This window comes from Alligator mississippiensis, chromosome 1 (assembly GCF_030867095.1).
Source record: "Alligator mississippiensis isolate rAllMis1 chromosome 1, rAllMis1, whole genome shotgun sequence".
Lineage (NCBI taxonomy): Eukaryota > Metazoa > Chordata > Crocodylia > Alligatoridae > Alligator > Alligator mississippiensis.
The window spans coordinates 266,021,084-266,039,835 of NC_081824.1; the positions used below are offsets into that span (position 1 = coordinate 266,021,084).

General features: G+C 42.4%; 1 protein-coding gene across 3 annotated transcripts in view; it reads left to right on the plus strand.

Annotated features, from left to right (window-relative positions):
• The window catches only part of EPHA6 (EPH receptor A6), a 978,007-nt gene that overhangs the window by 818,662 nt on the left and 140,593 nt on the right, over positions 1-18,752 (plus strand). The gene's annotated exons all lie outside the window — the stretch shown is intronic.

The following is an 18,752-nucleotide window of genomic DNA, read 5'->3' on the forward strand; positions in this document are numbered from 1 at the left end:
AATTAAACTGTTCTTTTCAATATATAGTTTTCTTTTGTACTTTTACCTTCATCACATGATTACAGGCCAAAATTAACACCAGGATTCTGTATTTTGTACCTTGACACATCTGATTTTAAGTAGAATCTTAACTCTGAACTGCCCGCACTTGTCAGAGCTTTAACAACTACATGACAGGCTTCAAAGGTCTGAAATTAGTTTTGTTGTTGCTGTTCCAGCCTAGAATGAAATGCAACTTAAAAAAAAAAATTAAACATGACATTTCACAGGAGGTGATGGGAGGAAAGAGAGGGGCACGAATGGCCTTTAGGTAGTAGAAACCCAGGTTAAAGTGTTTGCTTTACCCAACCATGCAACTAGTGACAGGTGGGTGAAGAAAACTGTCCAGCAGAACTCTAGAGACTTGTTTGGCCTTCTTCAGACTTTTGCGTCCTTAAAACTAATAGAATAACTGCATGCAAATTAATATTTGAAGGAGGGTATGATTGGTTGTTATTACAGTGGCCTCATTTCATTTATCTGCACTGTAGACCCAAGCCTGTCAGTAGTCCGTATAAGCATAACAAACATATTTAATTACTAAAAATTCGGCTTTATTACTAATTACTTCAAACATAATCTGTAAGCAAGATTTTCAATGAATTTTAACTACATGGAGAGCTTGAAGCACCTACATTGTTCCCATTGACCTTAACAAAGGAAAAAAGATGACTGACACAGATGGTAAATTCTTAAAGTTAATTAAAATCAAGACCTTAAACTTGGTCTAATTAGCTGTATTTAAAAAATCTCAGAAAACTAATTCTTTATTCTGAGTTTGAAAAAAAACACGATGTACCTTTCTTCTAACACAATGAGGTTACATTCCTTCTTTAAAACATGGAATGTCACTTTAAAGTAATGGAAAAAGCCTCTATAGTGGACATCTGGAAAGCAGTTTATCAGCACAGCATATAAAATATAAAATAGAACTCATAATAACTACTTTCTTCTTTCACTTTCTTCTATTGTGCTGACATTTGGTATTCATTTTGTATACTTTTAGTATACTTTACATCACCAAAAAATTCCCTTGTGTCAGGGGAATCCCAGTTAACCAACTTAAAGGTTATTTTGTGGTGCTAGAGTGGTGCAAAGTAGACTAATTGGGACAGAAGATCTGGCCCCCTGCATTAAGTGGAACTGACCAAAACTCTTGTTATCCTTCCAAAAGCAAGAACATGGTTGCATTTTTAAGTCTCGGCATGACCCCTCTCCAGGAGTAGCACTTACATTTTAAGGTCTTGCTAGAATTTGTTCATTCATTCACTCTTTCATTCTACTTACTTTCATTTGGAACATGATTTCAAGTAGCCCTGCAAATATCGATGCCCTTCCCTTTTCTCAAAACTTTCCTATGAGCTACCAATTATGCCATAGATTATTTAGTCTGCAGTTAGTCTGTTAACTATTTGAATTTTCATGAAGAAGAGTGAAACAACTGTGCCATTGTAAAAGAAGGGTTCAGCTTCATCCCTCTGCTTCCTGCCTTCACCCCTTTGGCTCCTCCCCCTGGAGTCCATAATGCTGAGACTCCTCTCACCTTCTGGCTTCTTTCCCTGTTGCATATAGCTGGATCCTGTAGATATCAGAGTAGCAGCATAGCTGCATCCATTCTAGCATGCCCTGTGTTCATTCCAGCATACCCCCTTGATCAGCACCTTGCACTCATGTTCCCCTCACCCCTCCAAGTTATGCTATTGACAGTGGATATGGACAAAGGACATTTTAAATGCTTTAAAAGGGGACAGGTTATGTCTGTATTAGCCAAATTACAAATTAGCCAAATTACCCTAACTTTAACTCTGAATGAAGCAAAGTTAAAGTTGGAGTTGTTTTTCTATAATTGTATAACTACAGAAACATGCGGACATAACAGTTTCATAGTAATAGCTTGTATAAATATTCATTGATATCAATATAATTGCGAAATATAATTGCATACCCCAGGTTGCTATTCAGCACAAAATTGAATACATTATACTGGGGGACTTGCTTGCAAAAAAGTTTGTTTGTATAAATTGTGTAGGATTATACCTTGTCTACATGGAGGACACTAAGATAACTGTTTTTGAAACTGCTAATGGAACGGTTCTCCCACAGCATCTCAAGGAATCGAGGGTGTCAGTTGGGGGCCTCAGCTGCCTGTACACCAATGCCAGGGGCATGAGGAACAAGCAGGAGGATCTAGCTCTCCTGCTCTCTAGTGGGCAGTATGACCTGGTAGGGATCACGGAGACCTGGTGGGACTCCTTGCATGATTGGAACATAGCCATAGAGGGCTACACCCTACACAGAAGGGACCAAGCAGGGAGAAAAGGCAGAGGGGCAGCTCTCTATGTGAAGGAGCTGTACACCTCTCCGGAGGCTGATGTTGACTCCAAAGATAAGCAGCTTCAAACCCTTTGGGTCAAGCTTCAGGGGGGGCGGGGGGGCGAGGTGAGACAGACCTAACTGTGGGCATTTACTACAGTCCACCAAACCAAGGGGAGGAGCTTGATCTGGAGTTCTCTCAAGAACTGACAGAAGCCGTGTGTGCAAGGAACTTGGTTGTCATGGGTGACTTCAATAACTTGGACACAAATTGAGAGGAACACTCAGCTAAGTTGGATCAGTCATGTAGTTTCTTTACTGTAATTGAGGAGCTCTTTCTGACCCAGGAAGTACAAGGGCCAACCACAGGTACTACTCTCCTAGACTTGGTCTTGGCCAAAGGAGATAATCTGATGCATGGCTTGAACATTGAGGGTAGCCAGGGCAAAAAGTGACCATGAGCTCATCAGGTTCACTGTTTGCCACAAGATGAGAAATCAACTAGCAGGATTGAAGTCCTGGACTTTAAAATTGCTGACTTCAACAGGTTCAGGACATTAGCAGGGGAGGCAATGCAGGACCAACCAGGGATGGAAGGCGAATGGGGTGCACGAAGAGTGGTTCTTCCTCAAGGACACGATCCTTGAAGCACAAAAGAAAACTGTTCCCATGAAGAGGAAAGGTAGCAGAAGGGCTGGCAAGCACTCCTGGCTCTTTAGGGATATCAAGGTCCTCTTGAAAAAGAAAAAAGAGGTGTACACAGAGTGGAAGCTAGGGACAGTCCTCAAGGAGGCCTATACAACAGTGGTCCGCACTTGTAGGGAAATGATTAGGAAAGCTAAGGCAGTGACTGAATTTAAGTTATCCAAGGGAGGCAAGGACAATAAGAAGTCCTCCTTTAGTTATGTAGGGAGCAGAAGGAAAACAAATGGAAGTGTGGAGCCATTGCTTAACACCTTGGGACAGCTGGTAACGGACACTTAAAAAAAAAACTGAACTCCTGAATGCCCACTTTGCTTCGGCATTTCACCAGACCAAGGGGAAAGACAAGCGAAATAAGGATCACAGGGGTCATGGTGGGAATGATAGCCTTCCCACTGTGGATGCTGATCTGGTACAAAACCAGCTAAAAAACCTAGACATTTATAAGTCAGCAGGACCAGATAAGCTTCACCCAAGAGTGCTGATGGAGCTTCCTGCGGTCATTGTGGAACCCCTGGCAAAAGTCTTTCAGAAATCATGGTACACATGGGAGATCCCAGAGGGATCAATGCTAGAATAGGGCCAACATTGTGACCCTCTTCAAGAAAGAGAAGAGGGAGGGCCCAGGCGACTAGAAGCCAGTCAGCCTAACCTCCATCCCAGGGAAAATCTTGGAAAAACTCATTAAAGAATCTATGTGTGATACGCTTATTGAGGGTAAGATTCTAAATGACAGCCAGCATGGCTTCATCTCGGGTAGGTTTCTTCCTACCAATCTCATCTCCTTCTATGAACAGGTCTCTCGCCACCTGGACATGGGAGAGAAGGTAGACATTATATACCTAGACTTCTAGTATCCCACGATATCCTTGTGGAAAAATTGGAAGATTGTGGACTTAACTGCTCAACAGTTTAGTGGGTGTAAAACTAGCTGCATGGTGGGACCCAGAGAGTTCTCATGAATGGATCTGTGTCATCCTGGCAAGAAGTGGTCAGTGGTGTCCCTCAGCGGTCTGTGCTTGGATCAGTGCTTTTCAACATCTTTATCAATTATTTGGATGTTGGGGTGAAAAGCTTGCTGGCCAAGTTTGCAGACGACACTGAGTTATGGGGGAGCGTGGTCATGCCAGAAGGTAGGTTGCAGATACAGGCAGACCTGGACATGCTGGAGAGCTGGGCAGATTGGAACCAGATGAAGTTGAGCACTCAGAAGTGTAAGGTGTTCCATCTGAGGGCAAGCAATCCCCAACATACCTACAGGCTCGGTGGTGACAATTTGACTTGCACCATGGCTAAAAGGGACCTAGGGGTAGTGATCGACCATCACATGAACATTAGCCAGCAGTGCAATGCTGTGGCCAGCAGGGCAAAGAACACGCTGGCATGCATTAACCGCTGCATCTCATGCAAAACTAAGTAAGTGATATTCCCACTGTACTCCGCACTGGTGAGACCACATCTGGAGTACTGTGTCCAGTTCTGGGCACCGCACTTCAACAAGGATGTGGAAAAACTTGAGAGGGTCCAGAGAAGAGCCACGCGTATGATCAGGGACTTGCAAGACAAGCCATACAAGGAGAGGCTGAGGGACTTGAGCCTCTTCAGCCTACAGAAGAGAAGGCTGAGAAGGAACTTGGTAGTGGCTTACTGCTACATCAGGGGACTACATCAAGAACTTGGTGAACAGGGCACCCCTGGGGAAGACCAGGAACAGTGGATACAAACTCCTAGAAGGCCGCTTCAGGTTCAGTTTCAGGGAAAACTCCTTCACAGTCAGGGTATCCAGACTGTGGAATAAACTCCCTCCAATGGTGGTGCAATCACTTACCCTGGAAATCTTCAAGAGGAGACTGGACAGTCACCTCGCTGGGGTCACTTGACCCCAGTTGTCTTTTCCTGCCTAGTAGAGGGGGACTAGACCTGATGATCTACAAGGTCCTTTCCAGCCCCTTACAATCTATGAACTGAAAATGTATCAAATATTGAAGGCAAAGGAGATTCATGGACAGCTACACAAATATGGTGGCTCACCAATTTTGGAGAGATTAGATAAGCTACCAGACCTTACTTAACCTTTGATTTTTTACTTAAAATTATCAAAGTGGAAGTCAGGGTTCTTGGTTGTACCTATGTTGGCCTAGGGACATAGGCAAACAAGGTTTTCTGGGTAAATATGATATCTTTTGTTAGACCAGCTAAGAACAATTTTTCCAACTATTTAGTTGGTCTAATAAAAGTTATCACATTTACCCAAAGAACCTTGTCTGCCAAAGTAGTAGTCAGCATCCTCAAAGTCTTCACACTCTAGACAGAGACAATTTTATTCAGTTTTAGATGATGGTAGGGAATGGGGACATTGGAACAAAATGTGTGCTGTCAAAATGATAAATGAAAATTATATAAACAGTATTTTAAAATGCAGGGTATACAAAATAAACAAGACATGGCCAGAAATAGTGACAGATAAGATATCACTGACCTTTTACAACATGATGCAAGTAATATTTTGACAAGGTTGAGCTCTTGGGCTATTTGTAAAGGCACCAAAAGTCATTTTCCTCCAACACTAGGCATCCATTTTTTCTGAATTTAGCTTTAAAAGTTTTAAAAATGAGAATATGGGTCCTTTGAATTAATATATCCAGTTTCTATAGCAACGAGCATTATAGAAATTAAAAGGTTTCTATTTCTTTGTATGCTTCTTAAGTAACTCTTACATGCCATGGGATATTGAATATTGATGGAGTTTAGGGGTTTCTCAAATGTAAAAGCCATTTTGTTTGCATTCTTATACATGCTTTGAGGTCAATAGAGTAAATGATCTTTTATGCAAGGAGACTCGTTGGGGACTGAAATCATATTTTCTCTCTTTAGAACATGACAAGCCAAAGACAATCCCTTGCCCTTCCTTCAGGAGAATGTATTGTGCTATGAACATTTTGGATGTTGTACATTACCCCTACTTGTTATGCACTGATGAAGGCTTTGTTGCTGAAATTATTTAGTTTGAATTGAGATGGTATGACCTAGAGGGTAAGACAAGACCATGGAGAAAGTACATATGAGGCATAGGGTGCCACAGTTGTTGGAAATGAAGCAGAATTTGGCTTTTCTTAGATAAGGTTCATAATACTAAGGTAACTGTAGAAAAGGAGGTACCTTAAATATTGAATCTGAAAAGAAAACTTTGAAGGAATATGCAGTTAATCAAAAGAGAAGGGTCTGGAAAGCAACAACAGACATTAGAGTAAAACTGAAATTAGGTCAGTACACATACCACAAAAAACCTGCCAGTCCCTTCCCTTCTATTTCTGCATGCCTTTTGCTTTCCCCATAAGGAATGGAAAGAAGTGGGAACATGGCTCATGAGAAAAAGGAACACTGTTTCCTTTCTGTAGTTTTTCCCAACCATTCCCTTGATCCTTTGGAAACCTCATTGCAGCCCACCACAAGATTAGTGTTAGGAGAAGCAGCAGGCTGGGGGACCATTCTGAAGCAGAAACTAGGTGTAGGGCCTGGTTTAAATTAAGTGATTTTCATGAAAAATGTGATTTGTAATGAAATGCCATAATATGGTCACTTGCTAGGGAGTTCCCCAGCCAACAACAAAAGCCTAGCAGCCCAGAGGAGTGTTGAAGGGGTCACAAAAGAGACAGGAGGAGGAGAGAGCTGGGGATGGGTATGGAAGGGGCTGTTTGCTCCTCTGGATGGGAAAACTGGGGCATGGGGAGGGAGTTGGGGTCACCTGGGGGCTGCCTTCACAGACAGCCCTGGAACTAGTTAGGAGAGGGGCTATTTGCTCCTCTGAGCGGGAAAACTGGGGAGCCAGGAGTTGCGGGGAGGGGAAGAGAATACACACATGGAGGTGCAAACAACCCATCCCTTACCTGGTGCCAGTGCCATCTGTCAAGGCAGCCCTCAGGAGCCTCTAACCCCGCCACGCCCCAGTTTTCCCACCAAGAGAAGCAAACTGCCCCTTCCCTACTCTGTGGGGGAGGGGGACTGTGGGCTTTTCAGCAGCAATCAGAGGCCTTGGGAGCAAGCTGCTGCAATTAAGCCTGGCCCTAAACTTGCCCCCTCAGTCAATCAGGGGGTGTAGAGAGGGGGCGCCACAATCTGGGCCCAAAAATGGTCGCCCCCACCATGATCAGGCCAAAATATTAGTGAGCTGGGCCTGCGATTTTAATTCAGGCCATAAATATTTCTCAATTTTGCAGAGAAAAGTACTTAGCACCTGTAGTGAAACTAGTATGCAACTCCTTGTTATGTGTAACACCCCCAAGTCAGGAGTAGTGGAAACCTACCTATTTATGGCTTCTTTGCATGCATGCTATCTGCCCTAAATGGTAGGGGCATCAGAGGAGGTTGGCAATATATAGAAATAAAGATGATCTTGGCCTCTAAAATATCCCTGGGGAGCAAGGAGCTCTGCCAGTAGATCACTGGAAAAATTAAAAACCCCATTCGCTCAGGTCAACAGAAAATAAGAAAAAGTCACTGAGTGCTTACTTTCCCATTAGAAAAGTCCTGCCAATGAGAAAATATGCTAATGAAGACATAACTCTTAGCATTAACAACAGTAACTTAATGGCCAGTAATGAATATTAAGTAAGGCTTGGTAAATACTGTTCTTATGTGAACTTTATATGTTAACCAAATAAATTGCAAAGATGTCTGTCATTCATTGACTGTAGCGTTCTAATACTAATAAAATGTGTTATATAACTTACTGTATAAGTACTGGTTTCTGTGCTTGAAAGAGTATTAATAGCCAGATAAGAGGCCAAATCTCTGTATTTTCTGTATGCATGGAATTAAACATAAACTCCACATTTGCTATGAGGGGATATATATGCTGACCTACCACAGCTCGGTAATAAAATAGGAATTTGAGTTTATAATTTCAAATTTTTAAGTTATTTGGAACACACATTTCAGTGTCAGATAACCTCTTCAATTTAAATCAGCCAGTATAAATATGTTTGTTAGTGGTAAATATAGAGTGTTCATGCACGCTGGCTCGGGTGTATTATTCTTTCAATTAATACTGTCAAAATGCGTTGATTGTATTATTTGTCTATGTACATCATCACCAATTGCGTGTATTCATGTGTATGTGTCAGGGAAACACTTTTTAGTCCCTGAAGTGTGTTCTCCATTGATGCACACAACTACTAAAAATTCCATTACCAACGGGAGAAGTTAAGCAGCTACATAGATGGAGTGGTAGACTCTTCAAGAGCATATTGTACATAATAAACAAAGCATGTGAAATGTACAGTGGATTTTGAGCTGTGAACATCTAAATGAAGAAAGTAGAAAGTTTTCTTGTAGGCATATTTGAATTCTGTAATAAAATGGAGAAAGACCTAATCTTAACTAGAGGAATGTCTATGCGTTCACTAAATTAGGGCCATACTGGTTGAGATGTATGGCCTCAGACCAAAACAGCCATTCAGTAGAGAAGCATGGCTATAGACCAAAAGTAAAATATGGTCCTGAAGTGGGAGTATACCAAATAAGCAAATCTACAAGCTCTGACCTGCAGAGATAATTTGAAGATATTTCTATATAAACTCTATAGATCAAGTTTTACAACCCTTATTTTTTTCATGGCTGGGAGAATAAATACTCTGCATTTATTCTAACAGATCTATTCCCATAGCAAATATTAAAGATATCATTATAAATAAAGACTATAGAGATTAGTGTATGCTAACTGTATTCTTTTTGGCGGATTAATCTCACATAATACATTCATTAAAGTGGGCTTTGCTGCATTATTTAAAATGACAACAGGAGACAACAAGCTGAATATTTTGTCATTGATATGGCACTTTATATTTTCATCCTTATTCATCACTCTGCTATTTGATTAAATTGCACACTATCAAACTCCTATGCTAAGGAGAAAATTAGAAAGAAAATTAAAAATAAATATGATATGAATTGTAAGTACAATTGGTATTTAAAATCCTTCTGCCAAGATGGTATGCGTTTTTGCATTCTTGCTTTTTACAAAGAATTAAAATTCTGGTTGGACTGATCAATGTAAAATACAAGATAAATGTAAGGATGTCAGAGCAATTTGTGACCCCCTTATTTCTTGTTCACTCTGAGCTGCTTTAAAACAAAGTTGCCTGAAAAAGTTTTTCATCAGAAAGTGTAGATTCATGATAACTAAATCTTTCCAGTTTCAACAGGGAATTTCTGGCCAAAATAGGAGAGATTCCCTAACCCTTACATACTAACCCAGTGCTTAGGGAATATGCCTAAGTTGGGAGAAGCTAAAATTCAGATCCCTATATTTAGGTGAACAGATCAGTGTCTTGAATTTTGGTCTTCTGAAATAAACTTTACCTAATGGAGTGCTGACTATGCTGAAAGGATGGGCACATCTGTCCCTTGGATAATGGAGACAGACTCTGAAATCTTCTAACTTTTGAAGGATGGCAAAAACATGTCTTGCCCAGCTCCCTTTGAAAGTACCTTGAAACGGTTTAGTGAAGGCATAGATTGTACTATCAAGTGTAGGCTTAGAAACAGGATCCCTGAGGCTTCTTAAAAATGAGCTACAGAAAACTGAGACCAGGTCTGTCACTTAAGTGACATTGACTTGAGCACTTTGAGACCCTCATCTGAACCTGTTAGTAGCACAGATTTAAAAGCATCAAGCCACACTCATAGCTGAAAAGTGAGCACCACACAGGCATTGAAAAAGTGAGGTAAATCAGGGAAGAATGATAGGTGTAGTATTCCTCATCATTTTCACAGACTATAACATGTAGGTGACTGAAGTAGAAGTCTCATCTGCCATTCCAGTTGTCACTTTTCTTTTACTAGTGAAGCAATGCCCAAAGGCCTTGATCAGCTTAGGTCAGTGCTGTGTTAGGATGTGTAAACCCACAGGAAGGTGCAATAGAGCTGTGCTAAAGAACATCTAACCTGAGAAGACAACGCATTAAAAGAAAGAAAAGTTACAAATCAAGTTATCAGGGCATGTAGTATCTGGGATCACTTTTTTAGTTGCATATTTATATATCTTAGTTTCTTTGCAATAATGCTTATGTATACTGGGGTTGAAGGGAAGAAGTAAGAAGGAGGGCTAGAAAGCAGAACAAAAGAAAAGGGTATAATGGACACTGGGTAGCTGAGAACTTACAGGAGGAAGGGAGATGGAGATGAAAAAAATCCAATATCCAACTTTCAGAGGTGCATGAAGATGTCAGGCTTTTAGGAAGGTTTTTTATAGTAGTACCAGCAGCTGTTGGGCCCACTGTTATATTTGTCCAAGGGCATTCAAAAATAAAGAACTCCAGCTGTAAATGTGGGAAAGAATGCTGCCAGACTGGCAAGAACAAAATCTAGTGTAAACATAAAATAAAGTTATGCATTCATTGCCATTAGCAGATTCAAAAGAAAGTAATTTTAGATTTACACATTCACATTCACAAATTTCTCACCCACTGCTACAGGAAAGTCTGTCATGCTGGGTCATAGACAGTCAGGTGTAGGAGTCACTCTGGATCTGAGGGGCCAACCAAGGTCAGGAACAGTATGCAGAATCCAAGTGTCAGGAAGCTAGAAATGAGGATATCAATCCAAGAAGCCAATTCAGAAATCCAAAGGGTTGGGCAGTGCACTGAGTCAGAGGGCAAGCCAGATCAGGAGCCCAGTTGAGGGAGAGACTGAGTTAAGAAGCTGAAGGGTCAAACAGAGCACAGAGTTTGAGGGTGAGCTGTGTTGGGTAGTTGAAAGATCAGACAGAGCACCAGTAAAGGCACAAGCCATGAGGAACAGTAAAGCAGTCTCAATAAGGTCTGAGCCCTGTTTCCCAGACCCTTCCTCTTCTAGGTTGGGGATTTATATAGAAGGGAGTGAAGTGGCAAATGACCCTAGATGGTCACTCCAGTGGCAAGGAGTGGGCAGATGACTAGACCTAAATGGAAGTTTCCAATCACCTCTATCCAGCCTGAGTGAGTAGCTGGAGAGGTGTCAGATTGGGATGAGTGGCCAATCTGGGCAGGCCAAAGTCCTGGGTTCAGGATCACAGCCTGACATCACCCTGCCCTTGTAACAGTGACCCCTTGGGGGTGCCAGTCCAGGCTTTTTCAGGTGGCCTTTGCTTAATATATCTGGGACATGGATGTTCCCCTTTGGCTCCTACATGCATTCCTCCATTCTGTACCTCTCCCAATCAACTAAGTAATATAATTTTCCTTGCCTCCATTTGAAGTCTGCAATCTCCCTGACCAAGTATTATTCTTGTCCACGAACTGGTATAAAAGGTGGTAGAGGTTGGGATCAATGTGAGAATGAGTTTTCTGTATAGGGCATAGACAGGGGACATGTAGAACACCAGATGGATTTGCAGTGTTCATGGAAGTTGCAGTTCAAGTGCTAATGGATTGACCTGTCAGGTAATACAGAGTGGGTCACCATATCTGTGATCCAGTTTCTATAAGGGCCAGTGTGTGTGAAGGTGTTCCGACAATAACCATACCTGCTGTCCTATTGAGTAAGCAAGCCCCTGCTGATGATATTGGTATGCTTGTATGCATTCTTTGCCTTTTCCAAATGGCTCTTTATTTCCTTTTGGACCTGCTGCACATGTTGTACCCAGTACATTGCCATGGGGTTATCAAAGGTGATAGGTAGGACAGGGTATAAATGAGTGTGAAACTCCTAATTAGCAAAAAATGGGCTGTGCTCAGTCAAGGCATATATGAAGTTGTGCTTGCAAACTGTGAATACTAGCAGGGGGACCCAGTCCTTAAATTCCAGTCCTGCTGGAATTTAAGGTAGCATTAGAGGTACTTGTTCCACAATATGGTTTGTTCTCTTGATTTAGCCATTTATCTGTGCATGATAAGCTGACGAGAGCTGGGCATGGAACCCTAGGAGGCACAGGGCCTTACAACAAAAAAGCAGAAGAGAAATTGGGACCCATCATCAGATGTTATGCAGTCCAGGAGGTGAACTACATAATCTAACCATAATTGGGTGGTATCTTTGGCCAAGGGTAGACCTGTGCATGGGACGAAGTGGGCTGCTTTGGTTAGTTGATCCATCACTGTCAGGATCATGGAGCACCCGTTTAATTGAGGTAGCTCCACAATAAAGTCCAGCAAAATAATGGACCAGGATCTAGGGAGAATGGGAAAGGCTGGAGGAGTCCACAGAGTTTTCATGTGGGTCTCTTAGTGCAGGCCCAAGTATTACAGAAGTGGACAAAGTCTTGCACTGTTTTGCACAGCAGTGGTCACCAAAAGTAATGGGCACCTAATTGATGGGTCTTCTAAGTTCCAGAGTGACCCATTAATGGAGTCATGGTTCAAGTAAAGAACAGTAAGTCTATCCAGACCTTTGGCACACAGATCATACCCTGGGAAAATAGGACCTTTTTCTGGATGTGGTGGGGTTGTCCTGTGAAAGTGGTCTGCTCTTCAGCAGAGGATCTCCTCCTGGGTGGTAGCTTGGAGCAGGAACAGCAGATACACCAGTAGTGTGGTGCTGATGTTGTTGTGCAGCTTCAAAATGAGGTTGAGTTTTGCTTGCATGAGGACATGTTATACTCCACATTTAAGGAGAGAGCATCTTCCTTTCCATTTCTAGGCCCAGGCCGGTAAGTTATCTAAAAAAATCAAAGCGGGAGAAGAAAAGTAACTAGCAAAGCTGCCTCTGATTGGGTGTCTTTGCCTTATGAAAGTACTCTAAATTCTTGTGATCTGCAAGAACTTGTACCTTGTGCCACACCCCTTCAAAATAGTGTTGCCACTACCTGAAGGCTGGTGTGATGGCTGGGAGCTCACGGTCCAGGCTCTTGTAATTTTATTCCTCCACACTAAGTCTACAAGAAAAGAAAACACAAGGGTTTTAGGTCTGTTCCAAGCTCTGCTATTGACAACACTGCAGCTATTGCAGATGCATCAGTTTCTACAACAAATGGCAAAGCAGAATCTGGATGCAGTATCACAGGGGAAGGGGCAAAGCCCTGTTTGCTGAATCCTCACTGGGCTTCTGTGGACCAGTAGAACTGGACCTTCTTCCATAATAGTATAGTAAGGGGACTCAACACCTGGGTGAAGTTAGTGATGAATTTACAGTAAAAGATAGCATACTCCAGGAACCTCTGGAGTTCTTTCACATTCCTGGATGCCTTTCATTTTTGGACGGTTGGGACCTGGTCCCCAACTTGGATAGCCAGGGGTCCATTTGCAGGCCTTTGCAACATGAAATCCAAGAACTTAATCATAGTTTGGTTAAGTGTGCGCTTCTCTCATTTTGCAAATAGGCCATGCTGGTACAATCTTTCCAGTACTGTCCAGACATGCTACCAAATGTTGGTCAGGGTCCTCAGAGATGGTCAGGCTATCATCCAGGCAGGCAATTATAGATTGATCTAAGAGGTCTAGTAGCACATCATTACTAAGGTGTTGTAACATGGTTAGGATGTTGGTGAGCCCAAAGGGCATAACTAAGTTTTTTTTAAATAGCTATACCAAGGACTGAAAGTGGTCCTCCACTCATCCCCAGTTCAGACTAGCACTATGTTCCCCAGAGCTTGAGCTTGATGAAGTTGTAGGCCGTTTTGAGATGATTGAGCAGCTCCAGGATAAGGGGCAGAGGATCTTGTGGCTGCCTACAAATTCATTAGGGGGAAGCAGCAAGGGATCGGAGATGTTCTGTTCACCAGGGCACCTCTTGGGGTAACAAGGAACAATGGTCACAAACTGACAGAGAGCAGATTTAGGCTAGATATCAGGAAAAACTCCATCATGGTAAGGGTGGCCAAAATTTGGAAAGGGGTCCCAAGGGAGGTGGTGCTCTTCCCTACCTTGGGGGGCTTTAAGAGAAGGCTGGATAGGCATCTGGCTGGGGTCATCTGACCCCAGCACTCTTTCCTGCCTAGGCAGGGGGCCGGACTTGATCATCTGTTGAGGTCCCTTCTGACCCTACATCTATGAATCTATGAGGGTGTGTTGAACAAATCATCTCCATCATGCACAGCCACCTGAAGCATATGCTTCTTTACATATAATTAACATTAAGGTGTATCAATTAACCCCCATTCCTGAATCTTCACAGGTATGTGGCATACAGGAAATTAGTTACATGTGAAGTTTTTAAAGTTAATTTTTATATTTCACCTGGCATGTTATCTGAGCCAAATGTTTAACCTACCACTTGAAGGACCTATGAGGATTTGTAAAACCCTGTGGAGGCATTTGTGTCAATGAATAAATGGATTACAATTAAAAATGTGATTTTCATCAGTCTGATGGATATAATTTTTCTGTGTATAAATTTAATTTATTAAAAGAAAACATACAACTGCATGGAAGTTCATATGATAAGTAGTTCTAAAAGTTCCTAGGTTCTTAAAATTTACTAGTTTATATAGATGTGTTCCAGATTTAATTCAACCTGCAAAATGCTGAATATTTTCTGATCTGAGCAAAATGGGTATAGTTTTCCTTTAGCTTGCAAGATAATGAAAGAGGAATGGGAATTGCTTTTACAAAATGTATATAAAATTAATTTGTTGTCTTGATTCTAAACATCTTGAGATCATATAAAACACACATGATCAGAGAAGTGAGGCAAACTAGTGTTTATGCTGAACTACACAGGTTGGCAGAGCTAGTTGTACTCCAGAGTTGCAAGCAAAGATTTTATTTTTCATTGTTACAGAATGCAATTCCCAGGGCCAGCCCACAATTTTTTTGGGCCCCCTACAAAACATAGTTTTGGGGCCCCCTGACGCGAAGAACCCAATGTCGGCAATGGAGGGGGAGGGGCAGGGGGGGGCCGCAGCTGAAGAAGCCAACAGCAGTGGTGCAGCACAGGGTGGTGGCGGGTGGTGAGCGGCTGCAGGTTTCACAGGTTAGGATGGGCTGGCCCTGCCAATACCCCTTGGGTAATTAATCTCTCTGTTCAAAACTGATATGGTGCTACACAGCATCTCATCTGTGGTTTTACTCTGGTGAGAACAACAACTCAACATACCTGAGCTCATATACAAACTTTTACTTACTCTTTTCTATCTCTACTGATAGACCAAATAATCACTATAGTGTGTATAGTTATGGAAATGTCCTGCTTTTTCTTGTCCTATTCCTTTACATTTCTAAGACTCTGATATGAAGAGTAAATCTAGGCAAGAAAGCTCATTCTAGTTCACAGATCATTTTGTTACCTCAAAATGTTACTTTTATTCCAATTTGAAAGAAGGGAAAAAATTGAAATTCACTGTGAAAAAGAAAAAAGACCCAAATCTAGGGCAGTTCACCATTTAAACTGCTGCAGTCTTAGGGGTGTACTTGGTAGCTGTGTTGGTCTGAGACAAGAAGACAGACAAAAAACTAGAACTCGTGGTTCCAAAATAATACCTTTTATTAGACCAACTGGAGGCAGAGCCATAGGGCATTTATACACATACTTTTTCATGCTAACACTCACTGCGCTGTGTCACTTGCAGTTGCATAAGCAGCAAAATACATGTCAGTGCAGATAAATGGTGGTGATATGCTTTTGAACTTAAAACACTTTAGATGTATTTTAGTTCAAAAGCAGACTGCTGCCATTTTCTGCATGCTGATGCACAGATTGCCACTGATTGCCACTGATACAACTGCATGCATTGCAGCACCAGGCACTGTCCTTAGCACTCAGTGCTGTGGCGCATGCGCGTGTAAAAATACCCACAGGCCCTAGGAGCTTTGGTGAAGGGGGAACCCTATCAGAAACCCATCACAATTGAAACAGACTATCTCAGTGGAACAAAACACAGGTTATAAGAACTTTTCTAATGAACTCTAATGATTGTTCTTCGACAGTAGTGCTTTTACATATCCTTTTTCTTATTATTGTGTTTTTAATATAAAATAATCCTGGTAGGCCTGAAATAAATGTTTAGTTCATTGTGCATTTACACATCATTGTGGTGATGAGGATGAGATTGGAAAATAACAGTGAATTTAGAAAGTGAGTTTCTAAATTTGGAATTTAAAAGGTAAATTTCTTTTTTTTTTAAAAAGCTATGAAGTGACAACACATTAAGTCAATTTCCAGTTTAATTTTAAAAGAGTAAAGAGATATCTCCAATAAAGAGCAAAGTATGTGTGTGCTGTGCTACTATAACCCAAAACTATAAAAAACAGCTAATACCTCATTCAGAGAAGGAATGTTCCCTTCTTCTGAAACTGCCCAGCTTAGCTGACAGCCTGAACAGCTCTTGGCCTTGCCCATGCCTACACATATTAGCTGAGCTCCAGCCCCCCCAGACTCAAGCAAGCACAGCTTGCGGGGCCTCTGCTCCCCCTCTCCCGCAGCACTGTGCAGTTCAGCTGCCAGCCTAAATGGCTCTCAGCCCTGCTTCTCCCTGGTGGTGTCAACCGAGCCAAGCTGGGCAGGGTGGGTGGAAAGGTGGGGGAGTATGAGCTCCCTTCAGCTGTGCTTTCTCGGGTCTGGGGGCTGGGGCCTGGCCCACGGGATGGGGGCTTTTTTCTTCCCTGCCCCCCCACTGCTACCCATCTTGGCTGACACAGGCAGGCAGGAGCCAGGGCTGCCAGCCCAGTCACTCAGTACCAGGTGCAGGGGGGTTGGGGAGGAAGCCGCTGCCCGCCGGTCTGGCCTCAGCCCCCCAGACCTGAGTAAGCACAGCAGGGGGGAGCCTGTGCTCCCCCACCCTTCACCCCACCCAGCCCAGCTCTGCTGCCAGCAGCAGGGAGGTGCAGGGCTGAGAGCTATTTGGGCTGTCAGCCGAGCCGGAGAGCATCAGGAAAGTGGGGGAGCAAATGCAAATGCCTGCTCCCCCTCCCCTGCCCCCAGAGCAAGCACAACTGGGGAGGTGTCCCCCTACCACTAACAGGGCCACTGGCAGTGGGGGCCAGGGCTGAGGAAAGTGGCCCCACTGGGAGGCATGTGAGAGCATCGCCTGCCTTCTAGCCTGGTGAGCCGCATACCTGCCCCATCACCCAAGAGTGAACGTGCATTCTGTTCATTCCCGGTTCAGTCTATGCATTTTAGAGAAACTTGGGTAGATTGAATCGGTTCCACCTCAGGCTTTTTGAACATCTACTATTTATTGATGATCTAAGGATGAAAATCAGTAGGTAGCAAGGTTTACAGGCAAAACCAGCTTTTGTAAGGAAAATCTACAGAACACTGCAAGAAACTTAAAGAACAAATAAATAAATAAATAAACTTGACCTAGTTGAGTGAGTGGACAGAGCAGCAATACATGAAAGGCAGTGTTGACAAATGTAGGTAACTTCACATTTGAAATGAATAGCTTGGACAATTCCTTCACCCTTCTGATTTCCAAATTAACTGTAACAGCTCAGAAAAGGACTTGAGTATCTCTGGATAGGGTTTCTATTGAGCAGTCCATAGTGTGAACTATCGATTCGGAGATATTCGATGATTCGGCCATAGACACAGCTTTATATGTTTTTTCTACGTACCTCGAGGTACCAGGCGTGGCTCCTGAACTCCAGGATGGTGGGGCAGATGGAACATCCCATGGGAGCACGGGAGGGGGTCCCCCACATGCTCGGTGGCAGACCCAGAAGTGGACTGGAAGTTCCTGTGGGATGCTCCATCCACCCCACCATCTCAGTGTTCACGAGCTGCGCCTGGTACCTCAAGGTACGTAGAAAAAACATATAAAGCTACGTCTACGGCCAAATCACTGATTCTCTGAATCAGAATCAAATCTTCAGATTCAACTGAATCAAATTAGGACAGTGATCTGAATCAGCAAATTGAATCTCTCTCCCCTGAATCGGGCCGAATCCAAATCGAATGTTAACTGCTCAGAAACCCCTAGTGACTACTATTTTCTCCCCTTTATATACTGTGTTCCCTTACTTGTTTGAAAAAAATTTCTCAGAAAGAGAATGATCTACGAATAGCACAAAAAGAGAGCCATAGAAATATTATCTATACAGACTTCAGGACTCATTGAAATTATTATAACTGTTCCAAGAGAAACAAATGGGAGGAGTTATAGTGACATCAGGTGTCATAAGTCCTGCTTCAGACAGACTCCATAAGATACAGGTATTATCCTGAAAAAGAGGTTGCTTTTTTAATCTCCGTTCCCTTCCTCCCAATCTTGCATAAATATTCATTCATTAGTCTTGCCTATATTAGTCACTACCCTGTAATATTAACAAGTCTAAAACAACATCTCACTCCAGACCCTGTTTAATGTGTTAATTGGGCTTTCCCTGTCAGGCAGCTCTGGAGTAATAGTTTATTCCTGAACAACAATAAAATGTCATTCCAGTAAATGACCAGTTTTTAATTTTATCTTCTGTAACTTCGGCATGTTTGTAAGAGCCATACAATATTAATCAGCTTTTAAGTTGGTTCTTTATTGAACATAATACAGGATCATCCGGAACATCTGTGTTAGTCAATCAAAATGAGACATATAAGAAATCCTGCTAGCTCCCAGTCCAGTAAAGTACTTTAGCACAGGCTGTACTTTAAATGCATGAGTAGATCCACTGATCTGAACGGAAATGCCACATACTTAAAATTAACTATTTAATTAAATGTTCTGCTGGATTGGGGCCACCATATGTCAGTATACCTGTAGGTAAAACGAACTGACCTCGTTTTAAAAACTATTGAGTGAAGACCCCATATTATGTAAATATACATAAAATTCTGCACGTGCAAATACA